We start from the raw sequence: 17,410 nt of genomic DNA on the forward strand, positions 1-17,410 counted from the left end.
CAACGCTACTAAAGCCTGCTTTATATCCTGGAGCTAGCAATGTTGCAGAGAAGTATGTGAGGTTAAAAACTAAAATTGAGATTTGATTTTCTAATGAGCTGTTGATTTTCACAATAAAAGACTCCATAGTATTGATCTGTTTACGCTTTCTAAAAATCAAGATTTTTTTTGTATTGCTTATAGAAAATGTGCTAACAGTGGACTTTTCCATCTACAGATTATACTGAATGACCAGAGGTGGCAGTGTTTCACAACCGAGTTTCTCTGAATTGCCGAGACTGAAGAACAAAAAAAAAAAAGGAAGTCTTCCGGCATACGGCATCATTTTACCAATATACAAGGCAAGTTTAACTCACAATAATTCCTTTATGCATTAAAAAGACGCTCACAGCATCAGCATGTCCTCACTACCTTACAGTGGGAGACTGTGCCTGAACATAATTTCTGTCAAGATGAAAGTAATATGGATCACATTGTGTTGGTCATGATAGTTCATAAAAGCCTGGCTGCCTCCAACGCTACTAAAGCCTGCTTTATATCCTGGAACTAGCAATGTTGCAGAGAAGTATGTGAGGTTAAAAACTAAAATTGAGATTTGATTTTCTAATGAGCTGTTGATTTTCACAATAAAAGGCTCCATAGTATTGATCTGTTTACGCTTTCTAAAAATCAAGATTTTTTTGTATTGCTTATAGAAAATGTGCTAACAGTGGACTTTTCCATCTACAGATTATACTGAATGACCAGAGGTGGCAGTGTTTCACAACCGAGTTTCTCTGAATTGCCGAGACTGAAGAAAAAAAAAAAAAGGAAGTCTTCCGGCATACGGCATCATTTTACCAATATGCAAGGCAAGTAAAACTCACAATAATTCCTTTATGCATTAAAAAGACGCTCACAGCATCAGCATGTCCTCACTACCTTACAGTGGGAGACTGTGCCTGAACATAATTTCTATCAAGATGAGAGTAATATGGATCACATTGTGTTGGTCATGATAGTTCATAAAAGTCTGGCTGCCTCCAACGCTACTAAAGCCTGCTTTATATCCTGGAACTAGCAATGTTGCAGAGAAGTATGTGAGGTTAAAAACTAAAATTGAGATTTGATTTTCTAATGAGCTGTTGATTTTCACAATAAAAGACTCCATAGTATTGATCTGTTTACGCTTTCTAAAAATCAAGATTTTTTTTGTATTGCTTATAGAAAATGTGCTAACAGTGGACTTTTCCATCTACAGATTATACTGAATGACCAGAGGTGGCAGTGTTTCACAACCGAGTTTCTCTGAATTGCCGAGACTGAAGAAAAAAAAAAAAAGGAAGTCTTCCGGCATACGGCATCATTTTACCAATATGCAAGGCAAGTAAAACTCACAATAATTCCTTTATGCATTAAAAAGACGCTCACAGCATCAGCATGTCCTCACTACCTTACAGTGGGAGACTGTGCCTGAACATAATTTCTATCAAGATGAGAGTAATATGGATCACATTGTGTTGGTCATGATAGTTCATAAAAGTCTGGCTGCCTCCAACGCTACTAAAGCCTGCTTTATATCCTGGAACTAGCAATGTTGCAGAGAAGTATGTGAGGTTAAAAACTAAAATTGAGATTTGATTTTCTAATGAGCTGTTGATTTTCACAATAAAAGACTCCATAGTATTGATCTGTTTACGCTTTCTAAAAATCAAGATTTTTTTGTATTGCTTATAGAAAATGTGCTAACAGTGGACTTTTCCATCTACAGATTATACTGAATGACCAGAGGTGGCAGTGTTTCACAACCGAGTTTCTCTGAATTGCCGAGACTGAAGAACAAAAAAAAAAAGGAAGTCTTCCGGCATACGGCATCATTTTACCAATTTATAAGGCAAGTAAAACTCACAATAATTCCTTTATGCATTAAAAAGACGCTCACAGCATCAGCATGTCCTCACTACCTTACAGTGGGAGACTGTGCCTGAACATAATTTCTGTCAAGATGAAAGTAATATGGATCACATTGTGTTGGTCATGATAGCTCATAAAAGCCTGGCTGCCTCCAATGCTGCTAAAGCCTGCTTTATATCCTGGAGCTAGCAATGTTGCAGAGAAGTATGTGAGGTTAAAAACTAAAATTGAGATTTGATTTTCTAATGAGCTGTTGATTTTCACAATAAAAGACTCCATAGTATTGATCTGTTTACCCTTTCTAAAAATCAAGATTTTTTTGTATTGCTTATAGAAAATGTGCTAACAGTGGACTTTTCCATCTACAGATTATACTGAATGACCAGAGGTGGCAGTGTTTCACAACCGAGTTTCTCTGAATTGCCGAGACTGAAGAACAAAAAAAAAAAAGGAAGTCTTCCGGCATACGGCATCATTTTACCAATTTATAAGGCAAGTAAAACTCACAATAATTCCTTTATGCATTAAAAAGACGCTCACAGCATCAGCATGTCCTCACTACCTTACAGTGGGAGACTGTGCCTGAACATAATTTCTGTCAAGATGAAAGTAATATGGATCACATTGTGTTGGTCATGATAGTTCATAAAAGCCTGGCTGCCTCCAACGCTACTAAAGCCTGCTTTATATCCTGGAGCTAGCAATGTTGCAGAGAAGTATGTGAGGTTAAAAACTAAAATTGAGATTTGATTTTCTAATGAGCTGTTGATTTTCACAATAAAAGACTCCATAGTATTGATCTGTTTACGCTTTCTAAAAATCAAGATTTTTTTTGTATTGCTTATAGAAAATGTGCTAACAGTGGACTTTTCCATCTGCAGATTATACTGAATGACCAGAGGTGGCAGTGTTTCACAACCTAGTTTCTCTGAATTGCCGAGACTGAAGAAAAAAAAAAGGAAGTCTTCCGGCATACGGGATCATTTTACCAATTTATAAGGCAAGTAAAACTCACAATAATTCCTTTATGCATTAAAAAGACGCTCACAGCATCAGCATGTCCTCACTACCTTATAGTGGGAGACTGTGCCTGAACATAATTTCTGTCAAGATGAGAGTAATATGGATCACATTGTGTTGGTCATGATAGTTCATAAAAGCCTGGCTGCCTCCAACGCTACTAAAGCCTGCTTTATATCCTGGAACTAGCAATGTTGCAGAGAAGTATGTGAGGTTAAAAACTAAAATTGAGATTTGAATTTCTAATGAGCTGTTGATTTTCACAATAAAAGACTCCATAGTATTGATCTGTTTACGCTTTCTAATCATCAAGATTTTTTTTGTATTGCTTATAGAAAATGTGCTAACAGTGGACTTTTCCATCTGCAGATTATACTGAATGACCAGAGGTGGCAGTGTTTCACAACCTAGTTTCTCTGAATTGCCGAGACTGAAGAAAAAAAAAAGGAAGTCTTCCGGCATACGGGATCATTTTACCAATTTATAAGGCAAGTAAAACTCACAATAATTCCTTTATGCATTAAAAAGACGCTCACAGCATCAGCATGTCCTCACTACCTTACAGTGGGAGACTGAGCCTGAACATAATTTCTGTCAAGATGAAAGTAATATGGATCACATTGTGTTGGTCATGATAGCTCATAAAAGCCTGGCTGCCTCCAATGCTACTAAAGCCTGCTTTATATCCTGGAGCTAGCAATGTTGCAGAGAAGTATGTGAGGTTAAAAACTAAAATTGAGATTTGATTTTCTAATGAGCTGTTGATTTTCACAATAAAAGACTCCATAGTATTGATCTGTTTACGCTTTCTAAAAATCAAGATTTTTTTTGTATTGCTTATAGAAAATGTGCTAACAGTGGACTTTTCCATCTGCAGATTATACTGAATGACCAGAGGTGGCAGTGTTTCACAACCTAGTTTCTCTGAATTGCCGAGACTGAAGAAAAAAAAAAGGAAGTCTTCCGGCATACGGGATCATTTTACCAATTTATAAGGCAAGTAAAACTCACAATAATTCCTTTATGCATTAAAAAGACGCTCACAGCATCAGCATGTCCTCACTACCTTATAGTGGGAGACTGTGCCTGAACATAATTTCTGTCAAGATGAGAGTAATATGGATCACATTGTGTTGGTCATGATAGTTCATAAAAGCCTGGCTGCCTCCAACGCTACTAAAGCCTGCTTTATATCCTGGAACTAGCAATGTTGCAGAGAAGTATGTGAGGTTAAAAACTAAAATTGAGATTTGAATTTCTAATGAGCTGTTGATTTTCACAATAAAAGACTCCATAGTATTGATCTGTTTACGCTTTCTAAAAATCAAGATTTTTTTTGTATTGCTTATAGAAAATGTGCTAACAGTGGACTTTTCCATCTGCAAATTATACTGAATGACCAGAGGTGGCAGTGTTTCACAACCGAGTTTCTCTGAATTGACGAGACTGAAGAAAAAAAAAAAGGAAGTCTTCCGGCATACGGCATCATTTTACCAATATGCAAGGCAAGTAAAACTCACAATAATTCCTTTATGCATTAAAAAGACGCTCACAGCATCAGCATGTCCTCACTACCTTACAGTGGGAGACTGTGCCTGAACATAATTTCTGTCAAGATGAGAGTAATATGGATCACATTGTGTTGGTCATGATAGTTCATAAAAGTCTGGCTGCCTCCAACGCTACTAAAGCCTGCTTTATATCCTGGAACTAGCAATGTTGCAGAGAAGTATGTGAGGTTAAAAACTAAAATTGAGATTTGAATTTCTAATGAGCTGTTGATTTTCACAATAAAAGACTCCATAGTATTGATCTGTTTACGCTTTCTAATCATCAAGATTTTTTTTGTATTGCTTATAGAAAATGTGCTAACAGTGGACTTTTCCATCTGCAGATTATACTGAATGACCAGAGGTGGCAGTGTTTCACAACCTAGTTTCTCTGAATTGCCGAGACTGAAGAAAAAAAAAAGGAAGTCTTCCGGCATACGGGATCATTTTACCAATTTATAAGGCAAGTAAAACTCACAATAATTCCTTTATGCATTAAAAAGACGCTCACAGCATCAGCATGTCCTCACTACCTTATAGTGGGAGACTGTGCCTGAACATAATTTCTGTCAAGATGAGAGTAATATGGATCACATTGTGTTGGTCATGATAGTTCATAAAAGCCTGGCTGCCTCCAACGCTACTAAAGCCTGCTTTATATCCTGGAACTAGCAATGTTGCAGAGAAGTATGTGAGGTTAAAAACTAAAATTGAGATTTGATTTTCTAATGAGCTGTTGATTTTCACAATAAAAGACTCCATAGTATTGATCTGTTTACCCTTTCTAAAAATCAAGATTTTTTTGTATTGCTTATAGAAAATGTGCTAACAGTGGACTTTTCCATCTACAGATTATACTGAATGACCAGAGGTGGCAGTGTTTCACAACCGAGTTTCTCTGAATTGCCGAGACTGAAGAAAAAAAAAAAAAAGGAAGTCTTCCGGCATACGGCATCATTTTACCAATATGCAAGGCAAGTAAAACTCACAATAATTCCTTTATGCATTAAAAAGACGCTCACAGCATCAGCATGTCCTCACTACCTTACAGTGGGAGACTGTGCCTGAACATAATTTCTATCAAGATGAGAGTAATATGGATCACATTGTGTTGGTCATGATAGTTCATAAAAGTCTGGCTGCCTCCAACGCTACTAAAGCCTGCTTTATATCCTGGAACTAGCAATGTTGCAGAGAAGTATGTGAGGTTAAAAACTAAAATTGAGATTTGATTTTCTAATGAGCTGTTGATTTTCACAATAAAAGACTCCATAGTATTGATCTGTTTACGCTTTCTAAAAATCAAGATTTTTTTTGTATTGCTTATAGAAAATGTGCTAACAGTGGACTTTTCCATCTACAGATTATACTGAATGACCAGAGGTGGCAGTGTTTCACAACCGAGTTTCTCTGAATTGCCGAGACTGAAGAACAAAAAAAAAAAGGAAGTCTTCCGGCATACGGCATCATTTTACCAATTTATAAGGCAAGTAAAACTCACAATAATTCCTTTATGCATTAAAAAGACGCTCACAGCATCAGCATGTCCTCACTACCTTACAGTGGGAGACTGTGCCTGAACATAATTTCTGTCAAGATGAAAGTAATATGGATCACATTGTGTTGGTCATGATAGCTCATAAAAGCCTGGCTGCCTCCAATGCTGCTAAAGCCTGCTTTATATCCTGGAGCTAGCAATGTTGCAGAGAAGTATGTGAGGTTAAAAACTAAAATTGAGATTTGATTTTCTAATGAGCTGTTGATTTTCACAATAAAAGACTCCATAGTATTGATCTGTTTACCCTTTCTAAAAATCAAGATTTTTTTGTATTGCTTATAGAAAATGTGCTAACAGTGGACTTTTCCATCTACAGATTATACTGAATGACCAGAGGTGGCAGTGTTTCACAACCGAGTTTCTCTGAATTGCCGAGACTGAAGAACAAAAAAAAAAAAGGAAGTCTTCCGGCATACGGCATCATTTTACCAATTTATAAGGCAAGTAAAACTCACAATAATTCCTTTATGCATTAAAAAGACGCTCACAGCATCAGCATGTCCTCACTACCTTACAGTGGGAGACTGTGCCTGAACATAATTTCTGTCAAGATGAAAGTAATATGGATCACATTGTGTTGGTCATGATAGTTCATAAAAGCCTGGCTGCCTCCAACGCTACTAAAGCCTGCTTTATATCCTGGAGCTAGCAATGTTGCAGAGAAGTATGTGAGGTTAAAAACTAAAATTGAGATTTGATTTTCTAATGAGCTGTTGATTTTCACAATAAAAGACTCCATAGTATTGATCTGTTTACGCTTTCTAAAAATCAAGATTTTTTTTGTATTGCTTATAGAAAATGTGCTAACAGTGGACTTTTCCATCTACAGATTATACTGAATGACCAGAGGTGGCAGTGTTTCACAACCGAGTTTCTCTGAATTGCCGAGACTGAAGAACAAAAAAAAAAAAGGAAGTCTTCCGGCATACGGCATCATTTTACCAATATACAAGGCAAGTTTAACTCACAATAATTCCTTTATGCATTAAAAAGACGCTCACAGCATCAGCATGTCCTCACTACCTTACAGTGGGAGACTGTGCCTGAACATAATTTCTGTCAAGATGAAAGTAATATGGATCACATTGTGTTGGTCATGATAGTTCATAAAAGCCTGGCTGCCTCCAACGCTACTAAAGCCTGCTTTATATCCTGGAACTAGCAATGTTGCAGAGAAGTATGTGAGGTTAAAAACTAAAATTGAGATTTGATTTTCTAATGAGCTGTTGATTTTCACAATAAAAGGCTCCATAGTATTGATCTGTTTACGCTTTCTAAAAATCAAGATTTTTTTGTATTGCTTATAGAAAATGTGCTAACAGTGGACTTTTCCATCTACAGATTATACTGAATGACCAGAGGTGGCAGTGTTTCACAACCGAGTTTCTCTGAATTGCCGAGACTGAAGAAAAAAAAAAAAAGGAAGTCTTCCGGCATACGGCATCATTTTACCAATATGCAAGGCAAGTAAAACTCACAATAATTCCTTTATGCATTAAAAAGACGCTCACAGCATCAGCATGTCCTCACTACCTTACAGTGGGAGACTGTGCCTGAACATAATTTCTATCAAGATGAGAGTAATATGGATCACATTGTGTTGGTCATGATAGTTCATAAAAGTCTGGCTGCCTCCAACGCTACTAAAGCCTGCTTTATATCCTGGAACTAGCAATGTTGCAGAGAAGTATGTGAGGTTAAAAACTAAAATTGAGATTTGATTTTCTAATGAGCTGTTGATTTTCACAATAAAAGACTCCATAGTATTGATCTGTTTACGCTTTCTAAAAATCAAGATTTTTTTTGTATTGCTTATAGAAAATGTGCTAACAGTGGACTTTTCCATCTGCAAATTATACTGAATGACCAGAGGTGGCAGTGTTTCACAACCGAGTTTCTCTGAATTGCCGAGACTGAAGAAACAAAAAAAAGGAAGTCTTCCGGCATACGGCATCATTTTACCAATATGCAAGGCAAGTAAAACTCACAATAATTCCTTTATGCATTAAAAAGACGCTCACAGCATCAGCATGTCCTCACTACCTTATAGTGGGAGACTGTGCCTGAACATAATTTCTGTCAAGATGAAAGTAATATGGATCACATTGTGTTGGTCATGATAGTTCATAAAAGCCTGGCTGCCTCCAACGCTACTAAAGCCTGCTTTATATCCTGGAACTAGCAATGTTGCAGAGAAGTATGTGAGGTTAAAAACTAAAATTGAGATTTGAATTTCTAATGAGCTGTTGATTTTCACAATAAAAGACTCCATAGTATTGATCTGTTTACGCTTTCTAAAAATCAAGATTGTTTTTGTATTGCTTATAGAAAATGTGCTAACAGTGGACTTTTCCATCTACAGATTATACTGAATGACCAGAGGTGGCAGTGTTTCACAACCGAGTTTCTCTGAATTGCCGAGACTGAAGAACAAAAAAAAAAGGAAGTCTTCCGGCATACGGCATCATTTTACCAATTTATAAGGCAAGTAAAACTCACAATAATTCCTTTATGCATTAAAAAGACGCTCACAGCATCAGCATGTCCTCACTACCTTACAGTGGGAGACTGTGCCTGAACATAATTTCTGTCAAGATGAAAGTAATATGGATCACATTGTGTTGGTCATGATAGCTCATAAAAGCCTGGCTGCCTCCAATGCTACTAAAGCCTGCTTTATATCCTGGAGCTAGCAATGTTGCAGAGAAGTATGTGAGGTTAAAAACTAAAATTGAGATTTGATTTTCTAATGAGCTGTTGATTTTCACAATAAAAGACTCCATAGTATTGATCTGTTTACCCTTTCTAAAAATCAAGATTTTTTTGTATTGCTTATAGAAAATGTGCTAACAGTGGACTTTTCCATCTACAGATTATACTGAATGACCAGAGGTGGCAGTGTTTCACAACCGAGTTTCTCTGAATTGCCGAGACTGAAGAAAAAAACAAAAAAGGAAGTCTTCCGGCATACGGCATCATTTTACCAATATGCAAGGCACGTAAAACTCACAATAATTCCTTTATGCATTAAAAAGACGCTCACAGCATCAGCATGTCCTCACTACCTTACAGTGGGAGACTGTGCCTGAACATAATTTCTATCAAGATGAGAGTAATATGGATCACATTGTGTTGGTCATGATAGTTCATAAAAGTCTGGCTGCCTCCAACGCTACTAAAGCCTGCTTTATATCCTGGAACTAGCAATGTTGCAGAGAAGTATGTGAGGTTAAAAACTAAAATTGAGATTTGATTTTCTAATGAGCTGTTGATTTTCACAATAAAAGACTCCATAGTATTGATCTGTTTACGCTTTCTAATCATCAAGATTTTTTTTGTATTGCTTATAGAAAATGTGCTAACAGTGGACTTTTCCATCTGCAGATTATACTGAATGACCAGAGGTGGCAGTGTTTCACAACCTAGTTTCTCTGAATTGCCGAGACTGAAGAAAAAAAAAAGGAAGTCTTCCGGCATACGGGATCATTTTACCAATTTATAAGGCAAGTAAAACTCACAATAATTCCTTTATGCATTAAAAAGACGCTCACAGCATCAGCATGTCCTCACTACCTTACAGTGGGAGACTGTGCCTGAACATAATTTCTGTCAAGATGAAAGTAATATGGATCACATTGTGTTGGTCATGATAGTTCATAAAAGCCTGGCTGCCTCCAACGCTACTAAAGCCTGCTTTATATCCTGGAGCTAGCAATGTTGCAGAGAAGTATGTGAGGTTAAAAACTAAAATTGAGATTTGATTTTCTAATGAGCTGTTGATTTTCACAATAAAAGACTCCATAGTATTGATCTGTTTACGCTTTCTAAAAATCAAGATTTTTTTTGTATTGCTTATAGAAAATGTGCTAACAGTGGACTTTTCCATCTACAGATTATACTGAATGACCAGAGGTGGCAGTGTTTCACAACCGAGTTTCTCTGAATTGCCGAGACTGAAGAAAAAAAAAAAAAGGAAGTCTTCCGGCATACGGCATCATTTTACCAATATGCAAGGCAAGTAAAACTCACAATAATTCCTTTATGCATTAAAAAGACGCTCACAGCATCAGCATGTCCTCACTACCTTACAGTGGGAGACTGTGCCTGAACATAATTTCTATCAAGATGAGAGTAATATGGATCACATTGTGTTGGTCATGATAGTTCATAAAAGTCTGGCTGCCTCCAACGCTACTAAAGCCTGCTTTATATCCTGGAACTAGCAATGTTGCAGAGAAGTATGTGAGGTTAAAAACTAAAATTGAGATTTGATTTTCTAATGAGCTGTTGATTTTCACAATAAAAGACTCCATAGTATTGATCTGTTTACGCTTTCTAAAAATCAAGATTTTTTTTGTATTGCTTATAGAAAATGTGCTAACAGTGGACTTTTCCATCTGCAAATTATACTGAATGACCAGAGGTGGCAGTGTTTCACAACCGAGTTTCTCTGAATTGCCGAGACTGAAGAAACAAAAAAAAGGAAGTCTTCCGGCATACGGCATCATTTTACCAATATGCAAGGCAAGTAAAACTCACAATAATTCCTTTATGCATTAAAAAGACGCTCACAGCATCAGCATGTCCTCACTACCTTATAGTGGGAGACTGTGCCTGAACATAATTTCTGTCAAGATGAAAGTAATATGGATCACATTGTGTTGGTCATGATAGTTCATAAAAGCCTGGCTGCCTCCAACGCTACTAAAGCCTGCTTTATATCCTGGAACTAGCAATGTTGCAGAGAAGTATGTGAGGTTAAAAACTAAAATTGAGATTTGAATTTCTAATGAGCTGTTGATTTTCACAATAAAAGACTCCATAGTATTGATCTGTTTACGCTTTCTAAAAATCAAGATTTTTTTTGTATTGCTTATAGAAAATGTGCTAACAGTGGACTTTTCCATCTACAGATTATACTGAATGACCAGAGGTGGCAGTGTTTCACAACCGAGTTTCTCTGAATTGCCGAGACTGAAGAACAAAAAAAAAAGGAAGTCTTCCGGCATACGGCATCATTTTACCAATTTATAAGGCAAGTAAAACTCACAATAATTCCTTTATGCATTAAAAAGACGCTCACAGCATCAGCATGTCCTCACTACCTTACAGTGGGAGACTGTGCCTGAACATAATTTCTGTCAAGATGAAAGTAATATGGATCACATTGTGTTGGTCATGATAGCTCATAAAAGCCTGGCTGCCTCCAATGCTACTAAAGCCTGCTTTATATCCTGGAGCTAGCAATGTTGCAGAGAAGTATGTGAGGTTAAAAACTAAAATTGAGATTTGATTTTCTAATGAGCTGTTGATTTTCACAATAAAAGACTCCATAGTATTGATCTGTTTACCCTTTCTAAAAATCAAGATTTTTTTGTATTGCTTATAGAAAATGTGCTAACAGTGGACTTTTCCATCTACAGATTATACTGAATGACCAGAGGTGGCAGTGTTTCACAACCGAGTTTCTCTGAATTGCCGAGACTGAAGAAAAAAACAAAAAAGGAAGTCTTCCGGCATACGGCATCATTTTACCAATATGCAAGGCACGTAAAACTCACAATAATTCCTTTATGCATTAAAAAGACGCTCACAGCATCAGCATGTCCTCACTACCTTACAGTGGGAGACTGTGCCTGAACATAATTTCTATCAAGATGAGAGTAATATGGATCACATTGTGTTGGTCATGATAGTTCATAAAAGTCTGGCTGCCTCCAACGCTACTAAAGCCTGCTTTATATCCTGGAACTAGCAATGTTGCAGAGAAGTATGTGAGGTTAAAAACTAAAATTGAGATTTGATTTTCTAATGAGCTGTTGATTTTCACAATAAAAGACTCCATAGTATTGATCTGTTTACGCTTTCTAATCATCAAGATTTTTTTTGTATTGCTTATAGAAAATGTGCTAACAGTGGACTTTTCCATCTGCAGATTATACTGAATGACCAGAGGTGGCAGTGTTTCACAACCTAGTTTCTCTGAATTGCCGAGACTGAAGAAAAAAAAAAGGAAGTCTTCCGGCATACGGGATCATTTTACCAATTTATAAGGCAAGTAAAACTCACAATAATTCCTTTATGCATTAAAAAGACGCTCACAGCATCAGCATGTCCTCACTACCTTACAGTGGGAGACTGTGCCTGAACATAATTTCTGTCAAGATGAAAGTAATATGGATCACATTGTGTTGGTCATGATAGCTCATAAAAGCCTGGCTGCCTCCAATGCTACTAAAGCCTGCTTTATATCCTGGAGCTAGCAATGTTGCAGAGAAGTATGTGAGGTTAAAAACTAAAATTGAGATTTGATTTTCTAATGAGCTGTTGATTTTCACAATAAAAGACTCCATAGTATTGATCTGTTTACGCTTTCTAAAAATCAAGATTTTTTTTGTATTGCTTATAGAAAATGTGCTAACAGTGGACTTTTCCATCTGCAAATTATACTGAATGACCAGAGGTGGCAGTGTTTCACAACCGAGTTTCTCTGAATTGCCGAGACTGAAGAAAAAAAAAAAAGGAAGTCTTCCGGCATACGGCATCATTTTACCAATATGCAAGGCAAGTAAAACTCACAATAATTCCTTTATGCATTAAAAAGACGCTCACAGCATCAGCATGTCCTCACTACCTTACAGTGGGAGACTGTGCCTGAACATAATTTCTGTCAAGATGAGAGTAATATGGATCACATTGTGTTGGTCATGATAGTTCATAAAAGTCTGGCTGCCTCCAACGCTACTAAAGCCTGCTTTATATCCTGGAACTAGCAATGTTGCAGAGAAGTATGTGAGGTTAAAAACTAAAATTGAGATTTGAATTTCTAATGAGCTGTTGATTTTCACAATAAAAGACTCCATAGTATTGATCTGTTTACGCTTTCTAAAAATCAAGATTTTTTTTGTATTGCTTATAGAAAATGTGCTAACAGTGGACTTTTCCATCTACAGATTATACTGAATGACCAGAGGTGGCAGTGTTTCACAACCGAGTTTCTCTGAATTGCCGAGACTGAAGAAAAAAAAAAAAAGGAAGTCTTCCGGCATACGGCATCATTTTACCAATATGCAAGGCAAGTAAAACTCACAATAATTCCTTTATGCATTAAAAAGACGCTCACAGCATCAGCATGTCCTCACTACCTTACAGTGGGAGACTGTGCCTGAACATAATTTCTATCAAGATGAGAGTAATATGGATCACATTGTGTTGGTCATGATAGTTCATAAAAGTCTGGCTGCCTCCAACGCTACTAAAGCCTGCTTTATATCCTGGAACTAGCAATGTTGCAGAGAAGTATGTGAGGTTAAAAACTAAAATTGAGATTTGATTTTCTAATGAGCTGTTGATTTTCACAATAAAAGACTCCATAGTATTGATCTGTTTACGCTTTCTAAAAATCAAGATTTTTTTTGTATTGCTTATAGAAAATGTGCTAACAGTGGACTTTTCCATCTGCAAATTATACTGAATGACCAGAGGTGGCAGTGTTTCACAACCGAGTTTCTCTGAATTGCCGAGACTGAAGAAACAAAAAAAAGGAAGTCTTCCGGCATACGGCATCATTTTACCAATATGCAAGGCAAGTAAAACTCACAATAATTCCTTTATGCATTAAAAAGACGCTCACAGCATCAGCATGTCCTCACTACCTTATAGTGGGAGACTGTGCCTGAACATAATTTCTGTCAAGATGAAAGTAATATGGATCACATTGTGTTGGTCATGATAGTTCATAAAAGCCTGGCTGCCTCCAACGCTACTAAAGCCTGCTTTATATCCTGGAACTAGCAATGTTGCAGAGAAGTATGTGAGGTTAAAAACTAAAATTGAGATTTGAATTTCTAATGAGCTGTTGATTTTCACAATAAAAGACTCCATAGTATTGATCTGTTTACGCTTTCTAAAAATCAAGATTTTTTTTGTATTGCTTATAGAAAATGTGCTAACAGTGGACTTTTCCATCTACAGATTATACTGAATGACCAGAGGTGGCAGTGTTTCACAACCGAGTTTCTCTGAATTGCCGAGACTGAAGAACAAAAAAAAAGGAAGTCTTCCGGCATACGGCATCATTTTACCAATTTATAAGGCAAGTAAAACTCACAATAATTCCTTTATGCATTAAAAAGACGCTCACAGCATCAGCATGTCCTCACTACCTTACAGTGGGAGACTGTGCCTGAACATAATTTCTGTCAAGATGAAAGTAATATGGATCACATTGTGTTGGTCATGATAGCTCATAAAAGCCTGGCTGCCTCCAATGCTACTAAAGCCTGCTTTTTATCCTGGAGCTAGCAATGTTGCAGAGAAGTATGTGAGGTTAAAAACTAAAATTGAGATTTGATTTTCTAATGAGCTGTTGATTTTCACAATAAAAGACTCCATAGTATTGATCTGTTTACCCTTTCTAAAAATCAAGATTTTTTTGTATTGCTTATAGAAAATGTGCTAACAGTGGACTTTTCCATCTACAGATTATACTGAATGACCAGAGGTGGCAGTGTTTCACAACCGAGTTTCTCTGAATTGCCGAGACTGAAGAAAAAAACAAAAAAGGAAGTCTTCCGGCATACGGCATCATTTTACCAATATGCAAGGCACGTAAAACTCACAATAATTCCTTTATGCATTAAAAAGACGCTCACAGCATCAGCATGTCCTCACTACCTTACAGTGGGAGACTGTGCCTGAACATAATTTCTATCAAGATGAGAGTAATATGGATCACATTGTGTTGGTCATGATAGTTCATAAAAGTCTGGCTGCCTCCAACGCTACTAAAGCCTGCTTTATATCCTGGAACTAGCAATGTTGCAGAGAAGTATGTGAGGTTAAAAACTAAAATTGAGATTTGAATTTCTAATGAGCTGTTGATTTTCACAATAAAAGACTCCATAGTATTGATCTGTTTACGCTTTCTAAAAATCAAGATTTTTTTTGTATTGCTTATAGAAAATGTGCTAACAGTGGACTTTTCCATCTACAGATTATACTGAATGACCAGAGGTGGCAGTGTTTCACAACCGAGTTTCTCTGAATTGCCGAGACTGAAGAACAAAAAAAAAAGGAAGTCTTCCGGCATACGGCATCATTTTACCAATTTATAAGGCAAGTAAAACTCACAATAATTCCTTTATGCATTAAAAAGACGCTCACAGCATCAGCATGTCCTCACTACCTTACAGTGGGAGACTGTGCCTGAACATAATTTCTATCAAGATGAGAGTAATATGGATCACATTGTGTTGGTCATGATAGTTCATAAAAGTCTGGCTGCCTCCAACGCTACTAAAGCCTGCTTTATATCCTGGAACTAGCAATGTTGCAGAGAAGTATGTGAGGTTAAAAACTAAAATTGAGATTTGATTTTCTAATGAGCTGTTGATTTTCACAATAAAAGACTCCATAGTATTGATCTGTTTACGCTTTCTAAAAATCAAGATTTTTTTTGTATTGCTTATAGAAAATGTGCTAACAGTGGACTTTTCCATCTGCAAATTATACTGAATGACCAGAGGTGGCAGTGTTTCACAACCGAGTTTCTCTGAATTGCCGAGACTGAAGAAACAAAAAAAAGGAAGTCTTCCGGCATACGGCATCATTTTACCAATATGCAAGGCAAGTAAAACTCACAATAATTCCTTTATGCATTAAAAAGACGCTCACAGCATCAGCATGTCCTCACTACCTTATAGTGGGAGACTGTGCCTGAACATAATTTCTGTCAAGATGAAAGTAATATGGATCACATTGTGTTGGTCATGATAGTTCATAAAAGCCTGGCTGCCTCCAACGCTACTAAAGCCTGCTTTATATCCTGGAACTAGCAATGTTGCAGAGAAGTATGTGAGGTTAAAAACTAAAATTGAGATTTGAATTTCTAATGAGCTGTTGATTTTCACAATAAAAGACTCCATAGTATTGATCTGTTTACGCTTTCTAAAAATCAAGATTTTTTTTGTATTGCTTATAGAAAATGTGCTAACAGTGGACTTTTCCATCTACAGATTATACTGAATGACCAGAGGTGGCAGTGTTTCACAACCGAGTTTCTCTGAATTGCCGAGACTGAAGAACAAAAAAAAAAGGAAGTCTTCCGGCATACGGCATCATTTTACCAATTTATAAGGCAAGTAAAACTCACAATAATTCCTTTATGCATTAAAAAGACGCTCACAGCATCAGCATGTCCTCACTACCTTTCAGTGGGAGACTGTGCCTGAACATAATTTCTGTCAAGATGAAAGTAATATGGATCACATTGTGTTGGTCATGATAGCTCATAAAAGCCTGGCTGCCTCCAATGCTACTAAAGCCTGCTTTATATCCTGGAGCTAGCAATGTTGCAGAGAAGTATGTGAGGTTAAAAACTAAAATTGAGATTTGATTTTCTAATGAGCTGTTGATTTTCACAATAAAAGACTCCATAGTATTGATCTGTTTACGCTTTCTAAAAATCAAGATTTTTTTTGTATTGCTTATAGAAAATGTGCTAACAGTGGACTTTTCCATCTGCAAATTATACTGAATGACCAGAGGTGGCAGTGTTTCACAACCGAGTTTCTCTGAATTGACGAGACTGAAGAAAAAAAAAAAGGAAGTCTTCCGGCATACGGCATCATTTTACCAATATGCAAGGCAAGTAAAACTCACAATAATTCCTTTATGCATTAAAAAGACGCTCACAGCATCAGCATGTCCTCACTACCTTACAGTGGGAGACTGTGCCTGAACATAATTTCTGTCAAGATGAGAGTAATATGGATCACATTGTGTTGGTCATGATAGTTCATAAAAGTCTGGCTGCCTCCAACGCTACTAAAGCCTGCTTTATATCCTGGAACTAGCAATGTTGCAGAGAAGTATGTGAGGTTAAAAACTAAAATTGAGATTTGAATTTCTAATGAGCTGTTGATTTTCACAATAAAAGACTCCATAGTATTGATCTGTTTACGCTTTCTAAAAATCAAGATTTTTTTTGTATTGCTTATAGAAAATGTGCTAACAGTGGACTTTTCCATCTACAGATTATACTGAATGACCAGAGGTGGCAGTGTTTCACAACCGAGTTTCTCTGAATTGCCGAGACTGAAGAACAAAAAAAAAAAGGAAGTCTTCCGGCATACGGCATCATTTTACCAATTTATAAGGCAAGTAAAACTCACAATAATTCCTTTATGCATTAAAAAGACGCTCACAGCATCAGCATGTCCTCACTACCTTATAGTGGGAGACTGTGCCTGAACATAATTTCTGTCAAGATGAGAGTAATATGGATCACATTGTGTTGGTCATGATAGTTCATAAAAGCCTGGCTGCCTCCAACGCTACTAAAGCCTGCTTTATATCCTGGAACTAGCAATGTTGCAGAGAAGTATGT

At 36.8% G+C, this 17,410-nt stretch overlaps 1 long non-coding RNA gene across 1 annotated transcript in view; it reads left to right on the plus strand.

The window, feature by feature from the left end:
- The first annotated feature begins 1,288 nt into the window (after positions 1-1,288).
- LOC146785654 (uncharacterized) overlaps positions 1,289-17,410 on the plus strand; it is a 29,621-nt gene continuing 13,499 nt past the window's right edge. The window contains exons 1-28 of the long non-coding RNA XR_014970725.1: positions 1,289-1,362; positions 1,751-1,873; positions 2,262-2,385; positions 2,775-2,893; positions 3,283-3,401; positions 3,791-3,909; positions 4,265-4,418; positions 4,808-4,926; positions 5,315-5,437; positions 5,827-5,949; positions 6,338-6,461; positions 6,851-6,974; positions 7,363-7,484; positions 7,840-7,994; positions 8,384-8,505; positions 8,894-9,016; positions 10,391-10,545; positions 11,957-12,075; positions 12,431-12,585; positions 12,975-13,096; positions 13,452-13,606; positions 13,996-14,116; positions 14,505-14,627; positions 15,017-15,138; positions 15,494-15,648; positions 16,038-16,159; positions 16,515-16,668; positions 17,058-17,180. This is a non-coding gene — a long non-coding RNA (uncharacterized LOC146785654). The remainder of the gene's footprint in view (positions 1,363-1,750; positions 1,874-2,261; positions 2,386-2,774; positions 2,894-3,282; positions 3,402-3,790; positions 3,910-4,264; positions 4,419-4,807; positions 4,927-5,314; positions 5,438-5,826; positions 5,950-6,337; positions 6,462-6,850; positions 6,975-7,362; positions 7,485-7,839; positions 7,995-8,383; positions 8,506-8,893; positions 9,017-10,390; positions 10,546-11,956; positions 12,076-12,430; positions 12,586-12,974; positions 13,097-13,451; positions 13,607-13,995; positions 14,117-14,504; positions 14,628-15,016; positions 15,139-15,493; positions 15,649-16,037; positions 16,160-16,514; positions 16,669-17,057; positions 17,181-17,410) is intronic.

The sequence above is a fragment of the Triturus cristatus genome, chromosome 11, assembly GCF_964204655.1.
Source record: "Triturus cristatus chromosome 11, aTriCri1.1, whole genome shotgun sequence".
NCBI classification, from domain to species: domain Eukaryota; kingdom Metazoa; phylum Chordata; class Amphibia; order Caudata; family Salamandridae; genus Triturus; species Triturus cristatus.